At 36.4% G+C, this 16,095-nt stretch overlaps 1 long non-coding RNA gene across 1 annotated transcript; it reads right to left on the bottom strand.

Moving 5' to 3' along the window:
• Positions 1-8,434: 8,434 nt before the first annotated feature.
• Positions 8,435-13,828, bottom strand: LOC105740012. The gene is made up of 5 exons (XR_001116023.1): positions 13,765-13,828; positions 12,062-12,230; positions 10,699-10,741; positions 9,975-10,100; positions 8,435-8,576 (listed from the first exon to the last, which is right to left on the bottom strand). It is a non-coding gene; the product is annotated as an uncharacterized LOC105740012 (long non-coding RNA).
• Positions 13,829-16,095: the final 2,267 nt, after the last annotated feature.

The following is a 16,095-nucleotide window of genomic DNA, read 5'->3' as shown; positions in this document are numbered from 1 at the left end:
TTTACGAAGCCTCTGAAAGGGTCTTCAAGACCCCCAGAGACTATTAGTTATCAACCAGTAAACTAGAGAAGATGATTGATGCTATAGTTGATATGTCATCAAAACGTCATGATGATACAGGAGAGTAATTTATATCGATCAATGATTAAAATTGTTAATGATTACCACCTCGCTAATACTGGTCTCCAATTGATCCTAGATTTCAATAAAAAGCAAATAAATGAAATAAATAGCAACAATAGTTTTTACCAAGTAGTTCAGTTCATGAAATGAAGGCATTCCCCTGCCACCTGGTGGCAAGGTATCCTAATTAGGTATTAAGGGTTTTTTTGTTTGTTTTTTTGAGTGGAACACAATTACAATATATCTTAGTTGCAAATTTAGAATTTTTTGAATGTTGAGTCTAACACTAAACATTATACAATTATATTTGGAACCTCTGAAACATGCCAACCTAATGCTAAATAGTTCTTCAATACAATAAAAGCAAATAGGCTAAAATCCAACTATGTTTTAAAGAACCAATCATTATGCAAGGTTTCCATAGTGCTTTGAATATAGTTGGACTTCAAAATTTCAAGGTGACAAAAAGATAAGTTTTCTTTGTTATTCTCTAATGCATTTTCTCACCGTGTAGTAAAAGAAACAGTAAGAGGAGTCTACAACTGCTACTACATTTAGGTTTTGTGAGCTCAGCCTGGGGTGGGAGGTTGAGAAAACGTCCCAGAAAAGATCACTGTAGCAGACTCCGATTCCACTCTACCCAGGGAAGTTCCTAAAGGAATGTATGTTGCTGCAGCAAATGAAATACATTAGTACATGGATACCTGGAAAGAGCAAGTGGGGCAGCAATGGAGGACCAAAAGAACTTCAATCCTAAGAAAAATGGCAGGATGATACGAAATTGTCTAATGCTATTACTCTTTCTTGGGTTAAATCATATTATCTTCCTTATGTCTTTTTTCTAACCATGACAATAAGACTAGATTTTATTATTTTACTGAGGCACTTTTGAGCTTTTGTAAATCAGTAACTTACTAACTGATAATTTTCATAAGCTTTTAGCATCCTTCCCAATCTTGAGAGGTACAATATAGCATAGAGTAGTGGCGCCAACCTGGGAGGATGTGAACATTTTGCAAGATACCTAAACATGAAAAGTTTTAAGGGAATCAATTTTCTGACACTTTACTTCCATATGTAGCTTTTCCACAAAATTGTTCTGCCAGAAAACAAGCTTATATTCACAAAAGCCCAAGTACCACTTTATAAAGGATATGCAAATTCCTCATTCATTTTATAACTTACTAAGGTGCATTACCCTGAAGGCTAAACAAATCTAGGTGCCCAAGGAAGGGGAAGCCTTTCCCAGTGATTAATCATAGCACCATGAACCTAGAGCGCTTTTAGGCTCTCTCAGCTTCATACATACTTTTGTTAAGGATAACGCCTAGAGGTAGAAATGATATTTTTGCCACTTAAGAATGTGGTGAATTCAGGTATGTATAAAGGTATAAATTTTAATTTAGCAATGTTGCTTCTTTCCTTCTTTTGGTGTTTGTTTTTTTGTTTGTTTGTTTGACAAGGTCTTGCTCTGAGACAAGTTCTTGCTCTGTCACCCAGGCTGGAGAGCAGCGGCACAATCTTGGCTCACTGCAACCTCTACCTCCAGACCCAAGGGATTCTTCCAAGTAGCTGGTACTACAGACACACACCACCATGTCTAGCTAACTTTTGTATTTTTTATAGAGATGGGGTTTCGCTATGTTGCCCAGGCTGGTCTCAGACTCCTGGGCTCAAGCAATCATCCCCTCTCAGCCTCTCAAAGTGCTGGAATTACAGGCGTGAGCCACTATGCCCAGACTTCTTTTGTCTCCTATTTCAAAAAAATTCTTTTTTGAACTTCCAGAAGGAAGTTCATTAAGGAAATAGCAGAAAGAGCATCAGTAACAATTGTTAAATGCCTAAAAATAATACTTTCTGCATATTTAAATGACAGGAAAGTTTTCCTATTCTTCTCAGTATTATTCTCTAGTATTTGAAAGCACCAAAGAATAACCTAAAAACATAGAGTACTAAAGCACTAAAGTACTAAAGCTCCTCCTCACAAGAGGAGGAGCCAGATTAAGAGATGTTTAGGGAGAACAATCAACATGACTAGGTAAAAACTGGATGTAGGGGAGAGAGCAGGGGAAAGCTAGTTGCAAACTGGGTGGTGTGATTTACCGGAATAAGGAATGTGTGTTTAAGGACTAAGTTTTGTGCAGAAGATGACCAGGTTCATCAGATATGCTGAGGTTAAGGTAATTCCTGTATAGCCACCTGCAAATGTCCACGAGATCTTTGTAAAAGAATGGAGGACAGAGGAGACAAATGGGTCGAAGTCATGAACTTGGTAGTAATCTGGTTCTGAGTGATAATTGAAGTGAAGTTCCTTGATGAAATCTACAGAATTCAAAAGAGATTAAAAGAGCCAAAGTCTCTTTGGCATCCAAGAGACACTCACAGCTAAGAGGCAAATGAAAGAAGGGATCCAGTGAAAGAAAGGGAGGCATTTCTTTCAATAGGGGAAATTATTTTAATTTGAAATTCAACGAGGAGACAATATCAGTCTCAAGGAGTTGATTTGAAATTTTTTCTTTTAATATTTAATATATATGTTCACCCCTTATAGGCAGTAGAAAAAATATACTCCATTTTCGTAATTTTCTTAAGGTAAAAGATAATGATCATTTAATGTATGTTTAACTTTTGGTTTGTGGAAGGTCTTTCATGCTTTGTTTTCTATTTAAGTCTTCAATTACTTCTCAATAAAGAGCATAACAAGAAAAATTCTGATTTCCTTCCTTGCATATAAATCTGTATTTAATAACTGAATGTCTGTAAACAGTACCAGGCAATGCAGTAATTATACGATTACTAAAGGGCATTGTGGGTATGAACATATTTCATTTAGATGCAAACTTTGGTGCTGTATTTCAGACACTTCAGAAATACAGTGATCCACACTAGAAATTAGCAGAGATCTACAACATATCGATACTAACGGTTTATAACATGTTTACAAATATTTCTCTATTATTTGCTCCCAAGATGACAATTACTGTAGGTTTATGAAGGGGCATGATCTAGCTCTTCTGCCCCATATTATGTTTCAAGAAGGACTATGCAGTTGAATCTTTAACCACATAGATTAAGTACTGATTCTTCTATTTCTTAGATGTTATTCTTGGGCAAGTTGGTTCAGTTTATTTCAACCTTTTTTTTACCAAATTTCTATTATTACCAAGTACTGGAGAAACAAAGCTAAATGAAATACAAATATGCATAGAACATTTCATAATAATAAGAGAAGTAGGCACAGGGCGCTGTGAGTTTGAAAGAGATTCTTCTTATTCAGCTTGAGGAATAAGAGGTGGCCAGCATTTCTGGAGGAAAAGGTGTCCGAGATGATTTTTAGTCATGGAAGGCATCACCTTTTCTCCACCCCAAACCTGGTCACACGTGTTCGTGTCTAAAATTCTCTTTTATTCCACTAAAAGAGAGCAAAAAATGCAGTGCAGAATGAACAATAGGGTGTGCCTGGGGAACCAAATATAGTTTCCTATTACCAGAAATTAAAACATGAGATGTGGGTTTCTCGAAGTTCAGGCAGATGTCATGGAGGCTTCACAGGCTGGGATGAAAGCTTGGCATGTAATTGAAGTGATTTGTTGACATAAGAAAAGCAGTCACAGTTAAATTTGCATTGCTGTTATATAACTCTGGTGGCAGTGTGTAGGGTGTATTTGAAGGGGGCAAATCTGGAACCATTTTTAATGCTTCAATGAGGCATGATAAGGGCTTGAACTTGGCCATGATAAAGTCTGGGAAAGGAAGGGCACAATTAAGAAAAAGTAAGGAGGCAACTACTTATGACAGTGCTTGTTGAGCTGGAGAAGGCACAGCTTTAAGAGTGAGTGAGGCCTGAACTTGAACCCTAGCTTAATTACATAAAAGCTTGAGCCTTTTACAAGTTACTGTAATTCTTGATTTTCTGTAATCCTGAAAGCAAGGGTGACTTTGCTTCGTGTCATCCTAGGGATTAGGCATAATTTAAAGCACCTGAAATAAATAATTACCAAACGTCGGTTCCTGGTTAACATAAGTAAAGAAGCCTGTTTTCCCTACACTTCATCGTACCTAAATTCCCCCTGTACCTACTTCCTTGTACCTAAATTCCCCTACACTTCCTTGTACCTAATCCTTGCCCTCTGCCTCAGGGTAAGAGAACAGCTGCCTTCAGCTTATTCTTCCCCAAAGCTATGCAGAGCCTTCTGACCTTTCAGAAGGTTTGCACCCTTTCCCTATAATTTCTCCCACCACACTGACCGATCTCCTACATGACCTTTTAGGCTCTTAGCTAAAATGCCATGTGAATAGGGTCATTGTTTTAGGTTATGGGTTTCTTTTTATTAAGGGACACTATGTAAGAGTCCTTTCAAAACCATCATAGACAGAAATACTTGTTGTAAATGATAATAATAATATTAGTAAGCAGGGTGAAAAACAGTGGCTGGAAGAATATCTGTCAGCGGATATGCTCATTCACAGGCAGGCTCTACTTTCCATGTGTTAACTCTTCCCATTCTACAGATAAGAACACGTAGAGAAAACCATGGAAATTAGTAAGCTTTTCAGAAAAATATATGCTCTCTCACCTCACATTCAAAGATAAAACTTGACGTGGATGTTGAGGACTTGACTAGAAAGAGAAGTAACAATTTCCTGATTTCTACTTCTCAAATGCATTTTGAGATCCTTCTCAGTCCCCAAGTTTGATATCAGGTGTTATATCCTGAAGTGGCATAGCCTTGGTGGACTCTTCTCATTGGGTGAATTAGCACCAAGATTAGCAATTATCATTAGAATTATTGTGATGGATAAATTCAGTTGTAATTATCATTATGGTTTATCTACTTTTCTCTGCTGGTTTGTGTTAACATATTTTGGTAAGACTACAAGTAACTGTCTCTAGTTAAAAAAGAAAAGTTAAGTGGACTCTGAGAATTGTTTCATATATCTATTATCTACCTTCACTTGTGATACCAAAGAAGTAGTTTATAGGGCACAGATGCTACAGCAATGTTTAGTATATACGTCATACATTGGTTGGAATAGAAAGGGTTTTGAAATTCTCTAAATCCAACTCAGACTGATATTAACTTACGAATAAGCAATATCATCTTTTTTGGACAACTATTGACTATCATGTCCATATGTGTTTTTCTAAAGGCTTTTATATGGTGTTTTGATTCTTAATGTCAATTGCTGCATTTCATCAAGTAACTGCCACAGGCCCCTGCCCAAACATAGCAGTTTTGATGACTCTGTTACCAATAAGCAAGATTTAAAAACAAAACAAAACAAAAAACTAGCCATCAGTCAAAAGTTTGTCTGTTGGTCTACTTTCTAAACGGTCAGCAAATGAGTTGCAGATGGATCAGTATTTACATTCCCTGACATGTCCTGAGGGCTTGGTGGATGTTTCCTTCAGTGTCACCACTACACAGTATTTAAGGCTTCCATTTAAAAGGAGCCCCTGCTTAAGAGAGAGTAGGAGGAAGGGGGCTCTACATGGAGCCGTAGGAGTGTGAGTGGTTCAGCACCCTTTTCTCCAGGTGAAGGTTGCTGCTCATTGTTACAAAGGGTGGACTTTGTAACACTCTTTGTAACACAGAGAGAATATCTGTGTTTGTCTGGGGTGGTTGTGGCCAGCCTCACTGGCTTCCTTTCAGCTTCTCCTTTCCCTCCTCAGAGACTTGTCCTGCCAGTGACACTCTGACATGAGTCTTCAGGTGGACACTGTCCTCCCATTCTATAGGGCTTGGCCCAAATAACACCCCTGGCTTTTTCTTTTTTTTTTTTTTGAGACAGAGTCTTGCTCTGTTGCCCAGGCTGGAGTGCAGTGGTGTGATCTCGGCTCACTGCAAGCTCCACCTCCTGGGTTCACGTCATTCTCCTGCCTCAGCCTCCCGAGTAGGTGGGACTACAGGCGCCCGCCACCACACCTGGCTAATTTTTTGTATTTTTTAGTAGAGACGGGGTTTCACTGTGTTAGCCAGGATGGTCTCGATCTCCTCACCTCATGATCCGCCTGCCTCGGCCTCCCAAAGTGCTAGAAATAGCACCTCTTTACAGGCAGTTTTTCTATCTTCTCCAAGCAGATGCCACTTATTCCAGTTTGCCATTGTACTCACCTATTTTCTTCACATCATCTCTTGCAAGCTCTGTGTATGTAGACTTTAAAAAAATGACCAGTCATCCCTTTTGGGCTATAACTTCAAGAGTCCATGTCTGTTTGGTCCTTCACTGTTCATTTACTACAGATCATTGCACATAGCACTCAGTAAATGTTTATTAAATAAATGTTGAATAAAGGGTTTTATGGAATGAACGTATTTCCCACCTTAAGTCTCTATTTATCTCCCTGATTAACATTTGTTGTTTATGATAACTTTTCAAAATTAATTAAATTTAACAAAATTATTGCTATTTTAGTGGTAAACATTATCTTCCCATCTTTAAAAACAAAAGAATTAGCATCAGAGTTCCATTTGGAAAGGAACTTTTCCTCTAGAAAAATATCTACATAGGCCACTTCAGCTGGGTTAGGAGAAACACCAAGAGTATGGCTTATACCATTAAAATGGAAAAATGCTGCTAGGTGAAATGTTCAACTGAATATGTTCATCGTAATCTGAGGTTGGAGAAGGGAGCCATGTCACGTGGTGAGACTCTGAAACTTTCTGAGAAAGGACTTAACAATTAAGAAGATGAACAGTTTTTTGAAGCAGGGTAGTCAAAATCTTTAGAGAGCACAGTTGTCTAATATCTGCTTTAAAGTTGTTAACATGTTCCGACATAAATTGCTTTTATAGCATCAAACTTTGGAAAAATCTGCATCTCTCTTTTGGGGCCTTAATCTCTGGAGTATTGTTTCTCATTTTTGTTGACATTGAGAATGTGACTCACATGTCTGCACCTTTTTCAAACCCAGTCAAGTCTGGGGAAACACCTGCTAAATATAAAATCCACACACTTAAGGGCATTTGCTTTTTCTCAATACACCAAACATGCAGTTAAGAAGTGAATGTCATGAAGTGGACATTTGAAAAAAATCATTCCTTCCTTGAGATGTAAAAATTAGTAAGGAAAACTCAAGTTTGTTTTACCTTTTTGGTTCAAAAATTATAGGTGGGTATACCTTGTTAAAATATATAAATTCATAAATTATCATGATTGCCAAGCCGCACATAAAATTATGCTTTTGCTTATACAAAATGAGCCTGATTGTACGTTTACAGTTCTGTGGGCTTGATGGCTTGCCCTCTTAAACCTCAGAGGAGAGAAAATTCTCCTCCAGCTACCATTTTGCAGAAAAAAATCTCCTTGAGATGCCTGTAATACATGGCTGCAGAACAGATTCAAGGAGGGCTTTCGAAATGGGTTTAGAGCAGGTTCATATCTGGTTTTTCAGCTGATTTTGTATGCATATATTTTCTTTTGAATTACTCAGTTTTGCTTCAGTTGTCCAGTGTTCTGCACCAGAATTATTTATGTTCAGCTGGGGCCTCAAGAAAGAAATGTACAAGAAGATGGTGATGATTAGAGGAAAACAGCATAGGATTTGCACTCTGGAATCCGCCACAATTGGGATGGCTTAGTCATGTTGCTTAACATCTATGAAAATCATTTTGCTCAACTGTGGAACAGATTTATTTAGGATTACTTCTGCTACATTAGGTCCTGTGGTTTACGTGGCAAATAAGGGTAAATTTTGAGAGTTGAATGGTTACAGTATGCAAATTAACTTTTAGGCTATTAGCTTATTCTCATATCTGCAACTCTCTCTGCATGAAACATCTTTCTCTCTCCTGTTTACTTACTTGGTTAAATTCTTGTCCTTCAAAGTGCATTTCCCTTGACAGAGAGCCTTTCCTGACTTGCTGGTGTCTATTACATGCCCCTTCTTTCATGTCCAGTTTCTTGACTTAGCATATGATTTTGAAATTGTTTCTTGACTTGCCCATTTCCCACATTTGTCTCTGAGTTCCAAGAAGGCAGGAATCTTACTTTTTAAAATCATTTTGCCGTCCATGTCAATTACAAGCATCCGTCTGATGGAGAGTCAACTCTCAGTAAATATTGACCTAATGGTTTATTTGTTGATGCTTCATGTAGTATTTACATTTTCAAGGAGGAATAATCAACTATGTTTAAAAATTTGGCATTACAATTACATACTTTGTTTCTGGTTTTATGTTATCTTTTTAATAGAGGAATGATGGAATGTTAGATCAGAAAGAGGTCTTGGAATTCATGTAATTCAGTAATAGAATTTTGCATTGGAGAAAATGAAAATCAAGAGAAATTAATCAATAATTAATAATTAATGACAGAACCAGTATTTCAGAGAGGGAGGCACTGTTCAAAGGTGAATGTTTATGGGTTTGAGGTCAAATGTGTATTAAACTCTGAATTAGCCACTTGGCTCTGGCTAAGACATTGACCTTTCCAGTCTTCAGTTTCTTCACCTGTAATACAAAGAGGATATTCAGGAAGGAGGGTGTTCTTGTGATGATTAAACAAGTTAATATATGATAAAGCATATATAATTGCACAGAGCTATATAACAATAGTCACAACTAGTTATTCTTAGGATTCTTATTCGAGAACTCTTGGTGCTATCTCTCATTCCAACAGAGAACACTTAACCAAGACTCTGAATGACTATTTAATGCCACAACAGATAGGTGTGAATAGCCTTTCTTGTTTTAAAAAGGACCTTTGCAATTAAGTTATTAAGTGCTCCTGCAAATACCTAAGAAAACAACTACCCATTTGAAATTTATCCAGTCTCTCTTTTTTCCTTCAGTTTAATTTTCCAACTTCAAGATTGTTAAATGGTACATGCTGTCTTGATTCTGACCTGCAAATAACAAGCTGTCATTTGTGAATTCTTTCCTAAATTAAAGATAATTAGAAGGGCTCATTTCTTGTGATTAATGTCTGGAAGAGAACTGGGACTAGAATATTCTTGGCTTATTATTTTGCCATTCTAAAATAATGCCAACATTTGATTCTCATGCTAAGCTATTCTGAACACTTCTTAGCCATCAGACATCTAATATGTGGGAGCTTGTGCTAACACGTAAATGTTTAGGGTTGACATTCAGAGTTAAATCTTTCTGTTGCTTAGTGGTAGACAGTGATACTAAGGGGAAGGAAAAAAGAAGGCAGGAAGGGAGTGCCCTTGTGTCTATACCTTTTCTTATCTGAATAATAAATTCATGCATAAATTTTATACATGAATTCTATCTGCAGAAACTTTTCTCTTGGGTTCCTAAAGTCAGGCAACCCTGCTCATCTAGATGTTGTCACAGCTATGACTTTTTCTTTCTTATTAAAGATAAGGACGATTGTACCTCACCAATGGAAGAGGCTGTTCCTTCATGCTGGGCTCACTCTCATGTTTTATGTGACATTCTTAACAATTTTACTTCTGCATGCAGCTACTTTTGCTATCAAGTCCAAAGCAAAGCCAAAGGATTAATAGTTCACAACATTTCCAACTCCTCTGAAAGATATATACAATTGGTTTCAAATTAATGTCTCTAATTTTTAGAAAATTTTCTAAAGGATATAATTCATTTTCTTTTAATTACTCTTCAGTTTTAATTCTTTGCTACAGAGGCAAAAATTTAGTCTAATTTTCTGCCATCTGAAGGTCTTGCAGGTGACTACAGTCTTTATACAGCTTCTGATCTCATTTGAACATGAACTTGCTGTAGTTCCTTAGCCAATATGTCTCCCAGTTCCTTCACTAACCTGCTTGTCTCCTTTTACGTGCACATCAGTTTTCCAGTGTTTCTCTAAAAGGGTGGAGGCTACAGACACAGTATTTGAAGCCCTTGACTTCATGCTACCCATACCTGAAATGAATGTTTCTATTTCTCTCTTTGCTGACTCTCTTTCCAGGGTTGCTTGTCTCTTTCTTGGCTTCTTCATTGCTTTCCTTTCCTACTGAGTCTTCCTTCTTTTTGTTATTCTCCTAGAACCTAGAAAAAATTACATTAAGTAGTTTTTCTAGCTTGTATTTTTTAGTATGTTCCTTGTTAATTGTTAACTACGTTTTCACAAAATAATCTATACTTTGTGGAATAAATGAATAAATTACAAAAATATTTGACTTAACGGAAGTTTCTAAGGGGAAAATAAAAGTTCATATTCCCTGCTACTATCCTCCTGTTCTACTCCCTAAAGATAAACATCATTAATGGTTTGTTGTGCGTTCTTCCAGACATTACATATATGTGTATATATACACATATATACTTTCTAAGTATATATATATACACACACACGTATACATATACATATATGTGTATATATACATACAGCTTATAAGATATATGTCTTATATACGAGGCTACATATCTTAGCCTTGATATATTTATATATGATACATTTATATAAATATATTTGTTTGTTTATTTATATGAAATAGATACATGCCAGATCTGTATTGGTCTATTTTCACACTGCTATAAAGACATACCTGAGACTGGGTAACTGATAAAGTAAAGAGGTTTAATAGGCTCACAGTTCTGTGAGCTATACAGGCTTCCACTTCTGGGGAAGCTTCGGGAAATTTACAATCATGGTGAAGGTGAGGGGAATCAAGCATGTCTTCACATGGCTGGCAGGAGAAAGAGAGAGAACAAAGCGGGAGGTGCTACACACTTTCAAACAACCAGGTCTTGTGAGAACTCTATCACGAGAACAACAAGGGGGAATTCTGCTCCTGTAATTCAATCACCTCCCACCAGGCCCCTCCTCTAACACTGGGAATTACAGTTCAACATGATATATGGGGACACAGAGCTAAACTGTATCAAGGTCCAAATTGTGTGTGTGTGTGTTTTCTTTCTTTATTTTTAAGACAGAGTCTCACCCTATCACCCAGGCTGGAGTGCAATGGTAAGGTCATGGCTCATTGTAGTTTCAACCTTTTGGGCTCAAATGATCATCTTGCTTCAGCCTCCTGAGTAGCTGGGACCACGGCTGCATGCCACCATGCCCAGCTAATTTTTCATTTTTTGTAAAGATGAAGTCTCACTATGTTTCCCAGGCTGGTCTTGAACTCCTGGGCTCAAGCAGTTCTCTCCTGGGCCTCCCAATGTGTTGGGTTTACAGGAGTGAGCAAATATGCCTGGCCCCCAATTTCAAATAAGAGCCTCTGGTTGTGCAAATATCTAAGTTTAATTTTTATACATAAATTTAATTTTTTATGGAACTCCCATTATTCTGATTGCCTCTAATTCTGGGAGATCAAATAGCATCAAGGAGATGGGGTCAGCTCATCTGTGTCACTGTCATATTTCTATACGGGCTGCTACCTTTCATTTTTTGTTTGTTTGTTTCTTGGATCATCAGCATGGCCCTATCTGGTCATTTATTCTCCCCAGTTTTTTGCCTTACACTTGGGCATTTGTTACTGAACACCAAAAGCCAAAAAATTGATTTCTTAAAAAATAATCTTGTATATTTTTCTGCATTATCCTGCTCTGGAGACATAGAACTCACTAGCTGCTGCCTAAATGAAGATAAATGTCAGAGCAACAGCATGTATATGAAAAAAATAAATATATTATCCTAATAACTATATAAATATGTTAATTGAATATTCAGTGGGAATTTCCTGTTTTTGTGGTATTTTGACTGAAGCCTGGAAGATGAGAATAATGTATTATAAAGTACCTGCACATTTTCAAGAGAGACAGAAAATCAAAGGGCTTGCTAGGAAGTGGCTAAATTAGTCTGTGGACATCCAACTCTCCCACCCCCGCCACCACCCTTACCATCCAATCTATAAAACAGAAAAGTAGAAATTTAAGATAATGTATTGAAGAAAGGGAATTTATAGAAATAAGGAGTGCTTTGGTCTTTTCTCTTTTCTTCCCTATGCAGGTGTTGCCATTATTCCAGGGTAGGTAGGAGGAGATATCAAGAAAATCACTTAGAGAAATTTGGGAAGGTTCTTGCAAGGAAGCAGTGGCTTCTCACTATCCAACTGGAGTCTTTTTGAGTTGCTGAGACTCAGGGCCATTTCTGAGGACACAGGGATGGAGCAGTGCAAGAGTTCTTGGGAGAGCTTGAAATGCATCCTTTGTGACTGTGGCCAGGGGCTGTAGGGAGAATGTCAATGACAGTTGCTTCAGAAGTCATGGAAGTGGGGGGTGGGAGGGAACACTGAAGCTGCTCAAGAGGCTGCAGACAGACAGACAGAGAGAGAGAGAGAGAGAAACAGAAAGGCAAGTCTACTTTCCCACCATTTTATGGAGCCTATAGGGCAAGGGGAAGCAGTGAGGTTGAGCTGCCCTGATGAGACACTGCCCCAGGTTGCTGCCTTCTCCAGAGAAGAGATCCTAGGAGTGAGGAACTGTGAGGTGGGTAGGTCACTGGGGGCTGAGGCTAAGGGAAAAATTAAGAGATCAGTCAGTACATCAGCCATGTAGGGAAACTATGAAATAATTCTTTTCCTCTAATCTCCATTCCAGTTGCACTGAGTGTGGAAGATTCACAAATAGGGAAGGTGGAGTGAAAAATCAAGGGAGGGAAGGAAAGGGGATGTGTGTGTGTGTGTGTGTGAGAGAGAGAGAGAGAGAGAGAGAGAGAGAGAGAGCTGCTTATGCTGACAGTAACCTACTATCTTGCAGTTCTCCAAGCCCAGCTCTGAGCCTAAGTTGGATGGGGCTGGGGATAGTTTTGTTACATGAGGCAATAAAGGATAAAATTGGACTTGTCTGGACTTTGTAACACATAAAAACGAGTTGTAATTAATGAAGTAAGATTTTTTCCTATAACTGAAATGACCAGAAAGTTAAGGGAGCATCCTCAGTAGATTATCCTGGGAAGATGAGGGGCTTTGTTTTGAAGGCAGTGATGAGAAACTTATTTGCCACCACATTGACAGAGACTCATTCCATGTATTAGTTTTATATTTCTCTATCAGTTTTAACAAACACACTTCTGGAATTTAGAGTTTTACTTAATAATAATAATAAATATATAGATTTTTCTTCATAGAAATTGGATAATCAGTTAATATATTTTGGACAGGTTTTATTATTAACACACATAGATTAGTATAATTATTTTTAGTGACTCCACAGTAATCCACATTATGGATTTTCATAAATCCTTCATTTGAGGAATATTTTTGTTTCTGTTTTATTACAAGGAATGCTGCAGTGAATGCTCTTGCACACATATCCAAGCATTTCTATGAGCTATCTATAGGATAATTTGATAAGTGGTATTACTGTTTCAAAGAGTATGTGTACAAATAACAGCAAGTGTACTTAAGATTTTGAAAGCTGTGACAAATTAATTTTTTGAAAAGTTTCAAAAATGGTGTATATAAACCTGTTTTTTTATACTTTTATCCACATTGGATCTTATTCAACATTTTAATCTCTATAGGTATCATAAAGAAAACTATATAGTGCCTTTTTGCAGTTTTGACCTTAATGTTTTTGAACGAGGTTGATCATATTTTCAAGTATTGTCTGTTTCTAAATATTTAATGATTTAGGTAATACATAACTATAAGTGGCTCATAAAAATTGAAGTGTGACAGAGAAGACTAAAGTCTCCTATGATTATGAACTCAAATCCTAGTCCATTTGCTATCCTTCTCTTTCCACACCCCCATCTCACCAAATATTCCCTGTGAGGACCACATCTAATTCTTTAACCTGTTTCTTCTGATGTTTTCCTTCATATTTCTAAATGCTGTGCTTCTAACAGCTGTCTATTAAATTGTGACATTATCTTTTGATTTCTTTTCTAGGCATTTTTGCCCATTTACACCATCTTCCTAATTATGACATCACTATTGTCTTGTTTATTTATTGATTTCTGGCTTACATTGGTCTTTCTCTAGTTACATTAGGTAGTAACTTAGGTGATTAAGTTTTTATCTTCCTTCTTTTCTTCATATGCATCCAATGCTATAGATTTCCTTATGAGCACTGCGTTTGCTATATTTCATAAATTCTGATAAGTTGTATTTTTATTTTATTTTACTTTAAGATATTTTAAAATTTCTCTTGAGACTTCTTTGACCCATGTATTCTTTAGAAGTGTGTTGCTTAATCTCCAAATATTTTGGGATTTTCCAGCCATCTTACTGTTATTGATCTCTAACTTAATTCCAAGGTGCTCTGAGAGCATATTTTATATGATTTCTGTTTTTTAATTTAATTTGGTTTCAATTCTTCCTTAATGTTCTGGCAGAATTAACCCATGAAGTCATCTGATCCTGGGCCTTCCTTTCTTGAGAGGTTTATGATGACTGATTCCATCTGCTTACTTGCTATTCATCTGTTCAGTTTTTTTATTTCTTCATAGTTCATACTTGGTAGGTTGCACGTTTCTAAGACATTAGCTGTTTCTTCATGGTTGTCCGGTTTTTTGGCATATGCTTATTTATAGTAGTCTCATATAATCCTTTGAATTTCTGTGGTATCAGTAAGGTCTCCACTTTTACTTCTAATTTTATTTATTTGAGTCTTTTTTTCTCAGTTTAGCTAAGGGTTTACCAATTTTGTTGGTCTTTTCAAAAAACCAACTCTTAGTTTCATTGACTTTTAAAAATTTTTAATTCTCTATTTTATCTATTGCTGCTCATCTTTATTATTTCCCTCCCTCTGCTAACTTTGGATTTTGTTTTTTTTCTAGTTCCTTGAGGAGTGCCATTGGGTTTTTTCTATTTGAAATATTTTTTTTCTTTTAGAATGTAGGCATTTATCACGATAAACTTTCCTCTTAATACTGCTTTTGCTGTATCCCGTAGGTTTTGGTATATTGTGTTTCAATTTGTATTTTTCTCAGGTATTTTCCAATACTCTTTTTGATTTATTCTCAGACTCACTGGTTGTTCAAGACTGTTTTGTTTAATTTTGACGTATTTGTGAATTTTCTAATTTTTCTCCTGTTATTGATTTATAGTGTCATTCCACTGTGGTTGGAAAAGATACTTGGTATCATTTCAGTCTTCTTAAATTTCTTAAAAGTTTTTCGTGACCTAACATGTGATGTATCCTGGAGAGAGTTCTGTGTGTGCTTGAGAAGAATTTGTATTCTGTTGCTCTTGGGTCAAAAGTTCTGCGTATGTTTGTCAGAACCATTTGGTCTATAATGTTGTTCAGTCGTCTGTTTCCTTATTGACTTTCTGTCTGGGAGTTCTATTTGTTAGTGAAAGTGGGGTACTAAAATCTCCTAACATTATTGTAATGTATATCCCTTCAGTTCTGTCAATATTTCTTCATATATTTAGGTACTCTGATGTAGGGTATATGCATATATATTAATAATTGTTATATATTCATAGTGAAATAACACTTTTTTGATTATGTATCATCCCTCTTTGTCTCTTGTGACAATATTTCTGATTTTGTCTGATATAAGTATGGCCACTCCTACACTCTTTTGCTTTCCATTTACATGAAACATTTTTCCATCTCTTCAGTTTCAGCCTATGTGTGTGTCTTTTAATCTAAGTGAGTCTCTTATAGGTAGCATATAATTGGATCATGTATCTTTAAGTTCATTTAGCCACACTATCTCTTTTGATTAGAGAGTTCAATCCATTTACATTTGAAGCAATTATTGTTAGGGAAGGACTTTCTATTGACATTGTATTAATTGTTTTCTGTCTGCCCTGTAGCTCTTTTGTCTCTTTTCCTCTCTTGCTATCTTTCTTGGTGTTTTATTGATTTTTTATTGTCACGCTTTGATTTCTTTCTTTTGTTTATCTTCTAAAGGATTTTTTTTTAGGTTACCATGTGGCTTACTTAAGACATCCTTTAGTTATAACAGTCTATTTTAGCTGATAATGACAATTTCAATTGCATAAAAAAATCTATACTTTTATCTCGACCTCATGCACATTTTGTGTTACTGATGTCCCAAAATATGTTTTTAGTGTGTATACATTAACATATTTTAGTAAGCATAGTTTTAAAAATATTTTTTCTTTTAATTCCT

The sequence above is a fragment of the Nomascus leucogenys genome, chromosome 7b (genome assembly GCF_006542625.1).
Source record: "Nomascus leucogenys isolate Asia chromosome 7b, Asia_NLE_v1, whole genome shotgun sequence".
Taxonomy (NCBI): Eukaryota; Metazoa; Chordata; class Mammalia; order Primates; family Hylobatidae; genus Nomascus; species Nomascus leucogenys.
This window is presented reverse-complemented; position numbering and strand designations above follow the sequence as displayed.